We start from the raw sequence: 16,035 nt of genomic DNA on the forward strand, positions 1-16,035 counted from the left end.
TACAGCTGTGGAATGGAAACGGTGTACGTACGTGGGATGAGCACAAACAGGAGGAATTTAACCTGCACGCGTTGCTGTTTGTAACCATCAACGATTGGCCCGCTCTCAGTAACCTTTCAGGACAGACAAACAAGGGATACCACGCATGCACGCACTGTTTAGATGACACTGAAAGTATATACCTGGACAAAAGCAGGAAGAATGTGTACCTGGGCCATCGTCGATTTCTTCCGACCAACCATCAATGTCGAAAGAAAGGCAAGCATTTCAAAGGCGAGGCAGATCATCGGAAGAAGCCCGCCATGCGTACCAGTGATCACGTACTTGCTATGGTCAATGATTTACACGTAATCTTTGGAAAGGGTCCCGACGGACTAGCTGTTCCGAATGATGCTGAGGGACACGCACCCATGTGGAAGAAGAAATCTATATTTTGGGACCTACCCTACTGGAAAGACCTAGAGGTCCGCTCTTCAATCGATGTGATGCACGTGACGAAGAACCTTTGCGTGAACCTGCTAGGCTTCTTGGGCGTGTATGGGAAGACAAAAGATACACCTGAGGCACGGGAGGACCTGCAACGTTTGCACGAAAAAGACGGCATGCCTCCGAAGCAGTATGAAGGTCCTGCCAGCTACGCTCTTACGAAAGAAGAGAAAGAAATCTTCTTTGAATGCCTGCTCAGTATGAAGGTCCCGACTGGCTTCTCGTCGAATATAAAGGGAATAATAAATATGCCAGAGAAAAAGTTCCAGAACCTAAAGTCTCATGACTGCCACGTGATTATGACGCAACTGCTTCCGGTTGCATTGAGGGGGCTTGTACCGAAAAACGTCCGATTAGCCATTGTGAAGCTATGTGCATTCCTCAATGCAATCTCTCAGAAGGTGATCGATCCAGAAATCATACCAAGGCTAAGGAGTGATGTGGCGCAATGTCTTGTCAGTTTCGAGCTGGTGTTCCCACCATCCTTCTTCAATATCATGACGCACGTCCTAGTTCATCTAGTCGATGAGATTGTCATTCTGGGGCCCGTATTTCTACACAATATGTTCCCCTTTGAGAGGTTCATGGGAGTCCTAAAAAATATGTCCGTAACCGCGCTAGGCCAGAAGGAAGCATCTCCATGGGCCATCAAACAGAGGATGTCATTGGGTTTTGTGTTGACTTCATTCCTGGCCTTAAGAAGATAGGTCTCCCTAAATCGCGGTATGAGCGGAGACTGACTGGAAAAGGCACGCTTGGAGGGGGGACTCAATAATATGCAGGGACGGATATTCTTGGTCTCAAGCACACTACACAGTTCTATAGAACTCTACCTTGGTGACCCCGTATGTCGATGAACACAAGAACAGTCTGCGCTCCAAACACCCGGAGCAGTGTGACGACTGGATTACATGTGAACACATCAGGACTTTTAGCAGTTGGTTGGAAACACGTCTCAGAGGTGACACCACTGTTTGTGATGAGTTGTACTCGTTGTCCAAGGGACCATCTTCGACTGTATTGACTTACAAAGGATACGAGATAAATGGGAATACATTTTACACGGTCGCCCAAGATCAAAAGAGCACCAACCAAAACAGCGGTGTCCGCTTTGATGCAGCAACCGAGAGGGGAAAGGACACATATTATGGTTACATAATGGACATATGGGGACTTGACTACGGACATGATTTTAAGGTCCCTTTGTTTAAGTGCAAATGGGTCAATCTGTCAGGAGGCGGGGTACAGGTAGACCCACAGTACGGAATGACAACAGTGGATCTGAACAATCTTGGGTACACTGACGAACCGTTCGTCCTAGCCAATGATGTGGCACAGGTTATCTATGTGAAGGACATGTCTACCAGACCGAGGAAAAGAAAAGATAAGGAAGCGAATACATCATACGATGAGCCAAAGCGGCACATAGTTCTTTCAGGAAAAAGGGACATTGTGGGAGTGGAGGGCAAGACAGACATGTCTGAAGATTATGAAAAGTTTCATGAAATTCCTCCCTTCAAAGTCAAGGCTGACCCAAGCATCCTCATAAACGATGAAGATTATCCATGGTTACGGCGCAATAAGCAAATGACACAAGCGAAGAAAAAGTGAAGACTTTCTCCCGCAACTATTATGATGATACCATGCCAACTTTGTAATAGACGAGTATGATACCATTGTCCGTTTTGTACAAGAAGTGCATCTAGTTTTTGCCGTAACCCTCTCAACTTTCTTGCACATGCTATGTGGATGAAATGATGATACCATGCCAACTTTCAACCTTTTCAGAGTTCATTTGAAATGCTTTTCAATTTTAGGGTCTTATAGCTCAAAATAATTAGTAAATGCATGAAAAATAACAGGCGAAAAATTAAAAATTATGCCACCTACTGGGCCACCACGGCCTGAATACGATTAGAAACCCATCCATGGGCCAGGATTCAGGCCCGCAGAAGGCCCAGTAGGCTGACAGGCATGTACAGAGATGTTAGGCCCGTAAGCCTGCTTTAGAGAGGAGCTCGACAGCTCAGGCGCACCACACCTTATAAACATGTGCGGCTCTCTCTTAGCTAGCGAGGTGGGACTAAACTCACCACCACGCCGCTGTGCAAGGCCATTGGTCCCGGTTGGTGGCACGAACCGGGACCAATTCCACCCTTTGGTCCCTGTTGGTGCCACGAACTGGTACTAATGAGGCTGTGGCCCCACGAGCACCTTTAGTACCTGTTCGTGGCACGAACCAGTACTAGAGTTTCTTACTAGCTAAGCAGTTTTTTAGTCCCACCTCGCTAGCTGAGAGGCACTAGGAGCGGTTTATAAGCCCTGAGTGTAGAGACGATGAAGAAGAGGCGCAGAAGGCCCAATAGGCCCACAGACAGCACAGTGTGACATTAGGCCCGTAAGCCTGCATTTGAGAGGAACTCGAGAGGGCAGCCGCAGTGGGGCTTACAAACCACTCCGAGCCCCTCTCAACTAGCAAGGTGGGACTAAACTTTTGGCCGCGGGCAACGCAAGGCCTTTGGTCCCGGTTGGTGGTACCAACCGGGACCAATGCCCCCCTTTAGTCCCGGTTGGTGACCAATGCCCCCCTTTAGTCCCGGTTGGTGGCACCAACCGGGACTAAAGGGGGGCATTGGTCCCGGTTGGTGCCACCAACCGGGACCAAAGGCGTGCCTATATAAGCCAACACTTGGGAAATTTTCGAGATACCTCGCCAGTTGCCCCCGACGCCGCCAGGCTGCCCGTGCTCGCCGTCGCCGCCCGCTCCTCGTCGCCGTCGCCCCGCGCCCTTGCCTCGACGGGTCGCCGCCCGGTGCTCGTTGCCGTCGCCCTGCCCCCACGCGCCGCCCCGCCTCGTGCTCCCCTGCTCGCGCGCGCCGCCTCGGTGCCCCGAGCCCCCCTGCCCGGCCCGCACGTGCTCTCCGGCGCCCTCGCCGCCCCCGCCCCGTCCCGCCCCCGCGCGCCGGTGCCCTCGCCGCCCCCGCCGTCGCCATCGTCCTAGCCGCCCCCGCTGTGAGAGCCGCCGCCCCGGCTCTGTTTTTTTATTAGTTAATTGTTTTTTGATCATATATATATATAATGTATATGTGTATGTATGTGGCTATATGTTTTTGTTCATATGTGGCTATATGTTTTTTTATTAGTTTAATTTTTTTGTTCATATGTGATGTATATGTGTATGTGGCTATAATGTATATGTGAAAAAAAATTGTATGTATGTAGATGTTCAAAATGTATGAATATATATGTCAAAAATGTTTTTTTGTTCATAGAAAGTTTTTTGTTCATATATAGAAAGTTTTTATATATGACAATGGATATATATTCGATATATATATGAGAAATGATGATCCACATGGAAAAGTTTTATATATGCAAAAGTTACAATTTTAGAAAAGTTTTATATATCTAGCTAGGAAGGGAAGAAGAAGAAAAAGAAGGATATGAAAGAAGAAAATAAGAAGAGGAAAGAAAGAAGAAGAAGAGAGGAAGAAGAGGAGAAATAAATAAGAAGAGGAAAAAAGAAGAAAAAGAAGAGGAGAAGAAGAAAGGAATAGAGGAGAAGAAGAAAAAAGAGAAAATATTCTATTTTTTCTTCTTCTCCTCTATTCCTTTCTTCTTCTCCTCTTTTTTTTTCTTCTTTTTTTTTCTTCAATCCTCTCCTCTATTCCTTTCTTCTTCTCTCCTCTTTTTATTTCTTCTTCGTTTTCTTATGTTTTATCGGGTCTGTCATCGTCGATATATACCCCTCCCGATAACTTCAACACGAGGGGGGATAACTTCAACACGAGGGGGGGGGGTCGATATACCCCCTCCCCGATAACATTATTTTCCCGTGTATATATGTCGTCATTGTCGATATAACCCCCTCCTGATAACTTCAACACGTGGGGGGGGGGTCGATATACCCCCTCCCCGATAACATTATTTTCCCATGTATGTATGTTGTCGTTGTCGATATTACCCCCTCCCGATAACTTCAACACGAGGGGGGATAACTTCAACACGAGGGGGCGTCGATATACCCCCTCCTCGATAACATTATTTTCCCGTGTATGTATGTCGTCGTTGTCGATATAAAACCCCCTCCCGATAACTTCAACATGTGGGGGGGGGGGTCGATATATACCCCCTCCCCGATAACATTATTTTCCCGTGTATGTATGTCGTCGTTGTTGATATATATAACTCCCTCCCAGATAACTTCGACATGATGGACGGTCGATATGTATACCCCCTCTCGACCGTGATAACTTATACCACAGGAGCACCCCCCGGCCCTCTCGCTCGACCAAAACTCTCGAGGACACCCAAACCCTAGAAAAAAACTATGTCGGTCTCCTACCCCCTCCCGCCGCGCCCCTACCCTTGAAGCGTTGCCTAGGCCACCCCAAACACAGAATAAGCTAGGTCTACGTTTGCACTAATATATCCACCTGCTGTCATGTTTGTGTAATAATTGCCATGTTGTAATATTTGCAGAAACAATGGAGCACAGACGAGATGAGCAAGCAGAAGAGGTGTTGGGGGGACATAATCTTAGCCGGAGGTGATATCTTGTCGTATCTTAACGACAATGATGGTCTGGAAGAACAGGGTGAAGAAGCAGGCTACGGTGATCGAAGAGTGGAGGAGGAAAGACATGATTATGATGGCTCCGGTGACCCAATGCTGGTGCAAGAAGGAGCCCTTGGTGACGGCTCCGGTGACCGAACAGAGTCCGGCCAGGTAAATATATTAGTTAAGCCTGTGCCGACTAGCTAATTGATGCATTCATTGTTTTGGTATGTACACATATTAATTAACACTCGTCTTTCTTCTTTTTTCTAGCCCTCCGGATCGAGCACAACTGCGGTAAAGAGACGAGGCCCGAAGAGAAACTTGCGCTCGGATGAAAGGTTTGAGATCACAGCAATCGCGCGCGACGGCCAACCGATTGAACCCCTCCGGACAAAGGATGCTTTTGCTGCTCAGTGCGGGGTTCTAGTTAGGGACAAGATCCGGATCAGCATCCACCAATGGTATAAGCCTAAGAAGGAAGACCCTGAGGTGTCTTATGTCAATGATATGCAGAAAGATGATCTTTGGACTGAGCTGAAGGCAAATTTCACCCTACCGCCAGAGGAGGATCCGGAGAAGCCAGTTATAGAGCAATTAATCAAGTCTCATGCTCTTAAGAAGATGGCAGACCTATTCAGGAGGTGGAAGAATGAGCTGAAAACGTTTGTCGACAAAGAAGAGACACCAGAATTCATCGGCCGGTATGAGAAGATCAGAGATCACCGGCCCGCATTTGTGGCCCATAAGACATCGGAAAAGAGTAAGAAGATGTCAGCGACAAACAAGAAGAATGCTGCGAAGAAGAAGCTTCACCATCGCACGGGGTCAGGTGGCTACCTCAAAGCCCGGCCTAAGTGGGCCAAGTCTGAGAGGGATCTGCTTGATAAAGGGATCGAACCAGAGACAATGAACTGGCCAGACCGTTACCGGACTTGGTTCTTCGGGGCTAGCGGAACCTTGGACCCTGTATCAGGGAGGTGTCGTTGGACGGACGAGCAACTTGCAATACCCGTCAAGAAGCTTAAGCACTATATCGATGCAGCGCAGCAAGGGACGTTCGTTCCAGACAGAGAGAACGACGAGCTCACAATGGCCCTCGGTAATCCTGAGCACCCTGGACGGACACGAGGCACGCCAGGCTCCGTTCCGTGGAAGGCTGGTTTTCCGGACGCGGGCGGTTACAAAACCCAGGAGAGGAGGAAAAAAGTGGAGCAGATCCAAATTCAGAAGCTGCACGAAAGGGTTCAAGCGCTAGAGGAACGAGACGGCAATCGAGATGCCGAAACTGCCCCCGAAGCTACACCGCCATCTCAGCGGAGAAGCAGCGTGGCTTCCACCGAGCTGCCTCAGCTGGAGCATGCGGCTCCTGCTAGCTACCCCGTGGATGCTATCACGGAGTCTCAACATTGCCACCTTTTGGCGGAATGGCAGAACTTGAAAGTCAAGGCGGCTGTTGGCTCTGTTTTACCTACTGAACCTGGCGCAACCTACCACTGCCGGCCGATTCCAGAAGGATATGCTAGGGTGATGGTGGATGAAATAACGGAGGGATTTGAGGACCTCCAGCTTGACCACCCTACCGGTGAAGGGAAGACTCGGCTGGGTTTAGCTCTGAAGGCTCCATGCCTATGGCGGAAGGAGCTCATCAAGCTTCCGAACTGGACGGCTCCGGCGAGTAAGGGCACTCCGCCTCCTCCTCCGCCGAGTGATCAGGGCACTCAGCGTCCTTCTCCGGCGCGTGGCGGCACTCCGCCTCCTTCTCCGCCAGCGCCGGCGCGCCAGAGCAGCCAGCCTCCTCCTTCTCCGCCTCGTCGGCAAGGGCGGAAGAGACCCGCCGCCGCTGCGGCTGCTCCGGCGCGTCGTAGTCTTTCTCCTCCGCCTCGTAAGCAAGGAAAGAAGACAGCCGCAGCCGCTCCGTCTGCTCTGCCGGCGTCTAGCAGTACAGCTGCCAGAGGCGGGAGGCAATACAGATTCGGTCCTTCTCTGAAGACTCCAGAGAAGTTACCATATGAGAGGACTGAGGAGGAGAACGCGAAGATCGTGCGAGCCGAAGTGAAGAACTTCTTTGAAGGGGTGAAAGCAAAGAAACATCCACCTCCGGAGGAGAAGGTAGATCCGGTGAAAGCAAAGCGCACTCTGGCTGCCCTGACAAAACCACCAAAGTCTCCGCCGAGAGGCAACTATGAGCGCGTTCTTGCAAAGGCATATGCCGAAGCGGAGCGGTCGGGAAGTACTGTCAGTGATAAAAGGATGAAAGAACGACGAGCTGGGAAAAAAATTGCCCAGCTCGGTGAACAAGCGAACCAATCGTGCCCCCCGCTCAAGGTGTCAAAAGACATCGTCGCTAATGATCCGAGTATGATGCCCGGTTATAGCAATCTTGGAGATTACCTGCCCGACGATGTACATTATGAAATCATGGAGGTGGACGAACACAAATACCATTACGGGATGCCTCTCGTCAAAGATGTCAGATCTCTAAGCACGATGATGCGAAGACTACATGATTGGTACATGAAAACCTGCAGAGAGTCTGATGGGATGAGTACTTTGACGCTGAGAGTTAAACCGGAGCATGACCTCGTTGGAATTGAACTGCTGAATGTTCCATTTGAGGATTTCTTCCAGTTTTACAATCAAAAGGCCCTCGATAAAACAACGATCACTTGCTACTGTCTGTAAGTAGTACTACTTCTGTCATTAAGTCTCTCTATATAGGTCAGCTCTTTCATTGCATGTATTTATATTTATCCTCACTATATGATGCAGATTGAAGATCGCCGAATTGAAGAAAAGACAAATCGGTGATATTGGGCTCATTAACACAAATCTCATAGATGCATATACGGTTGAAAAACATCCCAAAGAAGCCGAGGCCAACTTGCTGCAATCGTTGGTATTAAATCAAAACAAAGAGATAATACTCTTTCCTTACAACTTCAAGTGAGTGTTACTGTCTTGTGCATATTCGGTTTCCCTTATTAGTCCAGGTTATGGTAATGTAATTGATGACTTATGCATGCATGCGCAGCTTCCACTATATTCTCCTAGAGATTAAGCTTGAGCCGGGAGTAGTAACCGTCTTAGACTCGAGACGAAAAGATCCCCAGGACTATGCGAACATGACTCAAATGCTCCAGAAGTAAGTTAAATCGATCATTATCCACCATATCAGCAACTTTGTTCATTTCCTGATATCAAGTAATTGTTTTCTTTGTCTGGCAGGGTTTGGAGAAAATTCACCTCAAAAGCTCCGGGACTGCCGAAGAAGCTGCAATTTAATCACCCAAAAGTAAGTACTATAGTAGCATTTTCCGCGCATCTCCTAGTGATTCAAGCGGTAGTTTCATCAATACCATTTAGCATGCTTGCTTATCAGTTTGATTGACCTCTATTTCTTGTAAAGTGGTTGTGGCAGGAACCCGGGAATAATTACTGTGGATACTACGTTTGCGAGTCCATTCGCTACCATACCTGTGAGCGGGGCTACACTGAAGAACAATATGAAGTGCGTAAGCAATAATATTCACAATTTTATTTTATTACCATCATTTGTGTTGAGTTTCATTTATTCATATATATATGTATTGACCCCCTTCTTCAAATTAGATGTTTCGGAAGCGGGATGAACTCCTAGCAGAATATCGTATGCGAGGAATTCAAGAGGAATTGGCGGCATTCTTCCTTGACCACGTGATCGCTGAAAACAGAGAATACTATGTGGACCCTGTGTTCCTACAATATAATTAGGAGATTGTATTGTAAGAGATAATTATTGTATATATGTAGCCGGTAGTGTTGGATAGATATACGAGAACTTGTTGTTCGACCAATATCTCGGAGAAGGAGAGGTGGTCGATATCACTTCTCTCTGTATGCATATGTTCATGACGATCTTCTGTTTCCTTCATTTGATTACTAGCTAGCGTGTCTACTCCTCTCCATACGTATATAGTATGTAGCGTCGACCAAGCACGGAGATAAGAGAGGACACTTCTCTTTATTAATTAGCTAGCTAACACAATATATGAAACACCTAAATTAACCCCCCAAAACCCCTAAACCACCCCCTTTAAAAAAAAAAAACGTCAGCTCCTGCCAGGTGCTGACGCGTCGACAAAAGGCCCTGCCTATTGGTCCCGGTTGGTGGCACCAACCGGGACCAAAGGCCCTCCTGCCTGGGCTCCCCGCACCGGCCACGTGGACGGCCTTTAGTCCCCGGTTCGTGTAAGAACCGGGACTAAAGGGCTAGGGCATTAGTAACGACCCTTTAGTCTAGGTTCCAGAACCGGGACTAAAGGCCCTTATGAACCGGGGTAAAAGCCCCTTTTCCTACTAGTGAGTCGTATTGTACCAGCTGTGGATGCGTGTATACTTGTGGACTTCCTTACTTTGTTTTCTGTGAATAGAGAGAATGAAGTTTCTCTTGGTGGAAAAAATACACATGGACTGAATAAAACTCCCAAAAATTGAACCCTTTTGTCCTTCCGTCTGTGTCCAAATAAATCGAAAACGGAAGTGCATGTATATATTCACATGCAGTTTTTTTAGAGAGTGTCTGCAGGCATCATGCGCAGTTTTTTTAGAGAGTGTCTGCATGCATCATGCATGTTCTGTGATCATATTAATTAGATATGGCAAAGTTAGACATCAATCCAAAGACCCAGTCAGGGGAAAAAAAATGAGATCAGGTCTCACGGTTAGCAGGTGAGATCCACTCTGATGGATGACACGTGGCATTCACAAATCAACAAGCATCTAATCAAGTGGGGGTGGGATAGATGCTTTGTGATTTGTGAATGTCATGTGTCATTCATCAGGATGGGTCTCGTGTGAGCCCTGGTCTCATAGAATTCTTTTGCCCAGTCAGGCATGCCTGAGTGCACTGCACACGTGCCGTGCTACAATTTTTCTACGTATAGGTCATGTTAGTTTGGTTTTTGGTGTTCTACATGCGAGTTCACATTCAAATATCTTGCCCTTTAAATTTTCCATTCAACACTATCCATTCAAATGTGTGATGGATAGGATAAGAACAAACGACCAGCATAACGTGTGACACGGAGTTTTGAAGCACGTGGCCATTGGAGCACGTTTTTTGGAGTAGCTAAAAGAGGATGCTTAAAAGTTTCAAAACAATTGAACTTTTTTACACAAATACGTATGCTTGTGCTCTAAGTATCTGTTGTTTTTCGTTCAAAAATACCTTATGATATACGCAATAGATAAATTTTCGGCCCAAAGTCAGCAAAAAAAAACCATCTTTCTTTTGCATGTAGTTGTTTTTTTTCTATCTTTCACATGAAAGCACGTTTATTGATGTAATTTTGCACAGCTATACTACTAGTATTCTATATATGCATGTACGCGTTTATTTATGCTGATCCTCCTATTTATTTATCTTGACAGGACAAAACTGGTTCTCTTACCAAGTCGCAACATTATTTGACCCTGAAATCCCATCGTCGTTAAAAAAAGAAATGCAGTTCCAATTCCAGAGTATAAATATATAGCAACAAGATTGTGATCCAGCAAGTTGCACTTCTAGTACCACATGTACTCTGTTGGAACGACCCACAACTTGCATCCTCGTTCCAAGAAGGCATCAACATGTTTCTGTCCATACCCTTAATTTCCAAGAAAGCATCAATCAACATGTTAGAAGAACTTACTAACCCTGCACTTTTTTTTTACTAAAACGTAACACTCAGCTAGTTGCAGCTTCTTCGGGACATTTGTTAATCCTCCCGAATTATTCAACCATTGTTGGCGGACTACAATAAAGTAATGTCGCAGATGAGTCACAATCGTTGGCTGGTCTTCTCTAGCTAATCATTCATTTTCGAAATACTTAATTGTATCAAGGACCAAAATAGTTCAACAACTACACTACGCACGTGCAGGCTGCGGCCGCCGCATGCCGTGGCTAGTCCAACACAACGTACTACACGCCTCGGTGTCGCGTCCGAGCGTCTCACTCACTCTCGCCAGCGACTATGAAGAGAAGAAGAAAACAATTAAGCTGTGTTGAGGAGGATTCAGTGTCCGAGATCCTAAAGTTGAGAGACCAACCAACAACCGAGTCCGCCAGCACGCACGCATGCATCCTGTGTTTTTCCAAGTTGATTTCAAACAATGCACACCGCGTTCGAATTGGACGGGACGATCCATCGGTGCATTTTTCTTTGAAATCCCAACAACCGGATAAGATTAGATTAGGCGAGTCCTCCGATCTCTAGTTTTCCCGCCAAGCCGGCATATGCGTTGCCAGCCAGAGTATAGCCGCGCTGTACAAGTAGAATATGCTTCTCGTATCCAGATTCTGCACTGATAGGCACGTACGACTAAGAAGAATTAAAAAACAGTTAACCCGTTGTTAATGAGCCACTGTGTCCGTCCGTCTGTGGTGCATGATTGCTGCGCACTTGCTGTGCAGAAAACAGAGCTGTTGCAACCGCCGGCGCCGTCATCGGCATCCATGTCTCATTCGAAAACTGTAGATCAACTGACCCTGTCCGGTCCTGCCTGCGCGGTGCGTGTGTTTCGTACGTGCGACCCTGGCCTTTGACCCTGCTCAGGCCAACTCCAGCGCACGACCCCATCCTGTCCGGGTGCGTTCATTTGGGGTAGAACGAACCAATAGCACGGTCCAACGCGCGGTTTCAAAAGGACAAATGTCCGGATTTCGTCCGTTTTTATCCATTTCCAGCCCAAACTTGTGCCGAGTTTGGGGTGAAACGGACATCGCACGGACAGACTGGACGCACGCCCTTGTCCTCCCGTGGCCCGCCTGTCGGGACACTAGCAGTCCATTCGCCTCCACCCGCTCTCCCCCGCCCCACCCCACAGCCGGCGCCGCCACTATTCTCCGGCCGCCTCCCCACTGCTCACCGCCCCCCCTCCCCCGCCGTCCATACCAACCCACGTCTCGACATGGCCGTCATCACGCCCGCGCATTTGTAGGAGTTTTGGCCGTCGCTTGGAGGAGATTTGGCAGGCACCGTCGTAGCCGGTGCTAGAGGGAATACGACCACTGGCGACGGATATGGACCACAGCAGCTTCCGTCGAGTGCTCCAGAGCGGCCACTAGCCGGCCGCCAACCCCCCAGCTGCATCGAGGTGATCATCGCAGCCTCTTTGCCACCATGACCGCAAGGTGTTTGACACTTTGCCCACAAAGGTATGGACAGTGGAGATGAATTTTTCTTCCGCCACTTCATTAATTCATCGGACGATTCGTCCTCGGATGATGAAGATCTTGTGGTGGCTGCACTGGTCGTTCATGAGCACATTGAACGGCAGCTTCCTCGGTACAGGGGGTCAGTCCCTGGCCGTGCTCCCAACCTGAACCGCAACATAGAAAGAGGCCACGCCCTGCTCTATGCCGATTACTTTGCGACCACCCCGCTCTTCAAGCCGAATAAATTCCGTCGCCATTTTCGTATGTCAAGGCATCTGTTCAATCGTATCCGAGAGGGAGTGGTTGCTCATGACCCATACTTCGAGTGCAAGACTGATGCCCTTGGCAAGCTTGGGTTCTCCTCTTAGCAGAAATGCATCGCGGCCATCCGCATGCTTGCATATGGAATTCCAGGCGATCTGGTGAATGAGTATGTGCGCATGAGTGAGTCCACATGTCTGCTGTCACTGTACAGCTTCTGCAAGGCCGTGGTCGCAGTGTTTGGCCCTGAGTACTTGAGGTAGCCAAATGCAGCTGATACAGAAAGGTTGTTGACCACCAACGCAACTAGAGGCTTTCCAAGCATGCTTGGCAGCATAGATTGTATGCACTGGAAGAGGAAGAACTGTCCATTCGCTTGGCAAGGCCAGTACAAGGGGCATGTTAAAGCGTGCACTGTCATATTAGAAGCGGTGGCTTCGCAAGATCTTTGGATATGGCATTCTTTCTTCGGCACGGTAGGTTCTCACAATGATATCCACGTGCTGCAGTGCTCTCCAGTCTTCGCAAGGCTTGCAGAAGGCCACTCCCCACCTGTCAACTTTGAGATCAACGGCCACCAGTACAACAAGGGATACTACCTAGCTGATGGTATATATCCCTAGTGGTCAGCTTTTGTGAAGACGATCTCGAAGCCCCAAGGTGAGAAAAGAAAGAGATCTGCCCAAATGCAAGAGAGTGATAGAAAGGATGTGGAATGTGCTTTTGGTGTGCTTCAATCCCGATGGGGTATCGTTCAAAACGCTGCACTGACATGGGATGAAGGAAAGCTTTGGGAGGTGATGACTGCTTGTGTGATCATGCATAACATGATCGCCGAGGACGAGCGTGATAACAGCATCTTCGACCAAGGATTTGATTTTCAAGGTGAAAATGTTGAACCCTTGCACCAAAAACCGGCCACGTTTGAACAGTTTGCCCAATTTCATCATGATCTGCGTGATTGGCACACTCATTTGGATTTTCAAAATGACTTGGTTAAGCATGTGTGGACTCACATTGCAACCAATAGATGTATTGGTTCTTATGTTCATTCAAGACAATTTCGATTTGGTTGTAAAACTATTTTCTTAGAGACAATTTTGATTGGGTTCTAAAACTATTTTTATTTTCAAACAATTAATATTTGGACATCCAAACTAGTTTTGAACATTGAAATATGAATATATGGGCAGTTTTGGCCATGGCGGACATGATGGGGCCAACGGATGCGTCCGCGCATTGGGCGCACGGCCACCGCATCCCGGGACAGGCCTGAACACGACCCCATTACCCTACCCAAACGGACAAAATCCATGCTAAACGGACGTCCGTTTGAGGTCGTGCGCTGGAGTTGGCCTCACGACTCATGAAATTGTTTTCCAGCAGCAGCAGGAATCTACCCTGAGTCCACTTTCCTCTCCTTTTCCTAAAAAATATCTCCTGAAACTCCAAGACGAGCCTTGTGAAACACGAGGATGGCATGCAGACAAAAAGAGAGAGACGAAACTTGGCGCTTCCGTAATCCCTTTGCTAATGTGAAGCTTCACGCCTCTGGATTACGGATTCCAGTTTGAGTTCCTCTTTGTGGAGCCACCACTCTGCCTCCCTCTGACATTCCTGGCTCTCTCCTTTACTAAAAATCGCATCGATTCAGTTGTCTTGCTGTTCATTTCTTGGAGTATATGCTTATAGTGCGAAAGTACCTTTCTACACCTGAGCTCATATGCTCCTGCTATGGACAGTAAAATAAATAAATAGAAAAACATTTCAAAAAATTCTGAATTTTTTTGTGGCATACTTTAAGAAATGTTTGTTGTGCATGCAAAATTTCATCACGAAATCACATTGGTGGAGGTCGTCGCAAAAAAAAAAAAAACAAAATCAGAGCTCCAAAATGCGTTTGAAAGTAACATTTTCAGAGTATCGTTTTTGTTATTTTACCATGCCTTCCACCAATGTCATTTCATGACGAAATTTTGCATGCACAACAAACATTTCTTAAAGTATGCCATAAAAAAATTTCAGAATTTTTTGAAATGTTTTTCTATTTTATTTATTTTACTGTTCATAGCAGGAGCATATGAGCTCAGGTGTAGAAACTCCACGTCCCTTATAGTGTACTCTCCGTCCAATGAAAGCAGTAAGAGCATCACCACTGCCCCCCCCCCCCCCCCCCCCAAACAGGCCCCAAGGCCCTTTTTTATCGCCGCCATTAAAAAAAGACCCAGTCGCGAGCCCACTTTTTGCCGGTTAGGGCCGAATTTGGCGTCGGCGGACCCAGGCCGAACCCGGCGCGCTGGGGGCGCCCGTGGGCGCCGGGGGAAACTTTTTTTGCGCGAAAGACTGATGGACCCGCTGAGTCAGCGACTAGCCGCGCTCGTCGTCCTCATCGCCCCGTTTTCCCGCGGGGAATCAATGCCAAGGCTGCCGCCGGCCAGCCTTCCACCGATTCCTCACGGGCCGCGCAGTGAAGGCGCGCCGACGCACGCCCCGCCCCTCTCGCCACGCGTACACACGTCTGTCGCCGGCTCGCCGCCCACCCGCGGCTATAAAAACGTAGCTCCCCCTCGCCGTTGGTCGCACAATCCCTCGCCAAAGTCTCTGTCTCTCTCTCTCTCTCGCCGCCAACGCCCCTCTCTCTCTCCTCTCCCTCCACGCCTGCAACCACGATGGGCGAGTGATACCCCGGAGACGGAGCGGCAGCCAACGGCTTTGGCCGCCGCCACCTCCACGAGTGGGAGGCGTACCTCCTCCACGAGGCGAACTACCTGGCGCCGCCCGACATGCGTGTGCCGGGCTCGTGGAGGCTCAACGCGGGCGGCGTCCCCGTCCCCCCGCCGCCGACCGCCGCCACGCCGAGATCGCGCGCGCTCGGGCCTCCTTGCCGGAGGAGGTACTTGGCCTTTCGGAGTACGCCGCTGGCAGCCACGCGTTCTGGACGGACTACTTCTGGCGGCGCCACGAGGAGCAGCTCTCCTCCACCAACAACGCGCCGGTGTGGGGACGCTACAACGCCGACGGCCGCCGCCTGTGGTGGGGTGTTCCCGGGCGTACTCTCCACGCCGTCCTTGAGCACCTCAAGGGTGGCAACGAGCCACCACTCGAGTACCTGGCTGTCCCGTTCTCTCGCCGGAGTGGCAGCGCTTGGCTGCCGAGGCGCATGGCGGGCGGCTCCTCCTCCTCCTCTCGCTCCTCTGGCGCGGCGCCGCCCGCCAACGTCAAGCTCGAGCCCGTCAAGGCCGAGCCTGTGGAGATGTCGGAGCGCCGGCGCAGCCGTGGCCACTAGTAGAAAAAAGGGTTATCTGTCCCGGTTGGTAAGGGCCTTTTGTCCCGGTTGTTGAACCGGGACTAAAGGGTCGTTACTAATGCCCTAGCCCTTTAGTCCCGGTTCTTACACGAACCGGGACAGATGGGCCTCCACGTGGCCGATGCGGCGAGCCTAGGCAGGAGGGCCTTTGGTCCCGGTTGGTGGCACTAACCGGGACCAATAGGCATCCACGCGTCAACATTTCAGGGGCTGGGGTTTTTGTTTTTTTTGAAGGGGGAGT

Source organism: Aegilops tauschii, chromosome 7 (genome assembly GCF_002575655.3).
Source record: "Aegilops tauschii subsp. strangulata cultivar AL8/78 chromosome 7, Aet v6.0, whole genome shotgun sequence".
Lineage (NCBI taxonomy): Eukaryota > Viridiplantae > Streptophyta > Magnoliopsida > Poales > Poaceae > Aegilops > Aegilops tauschii.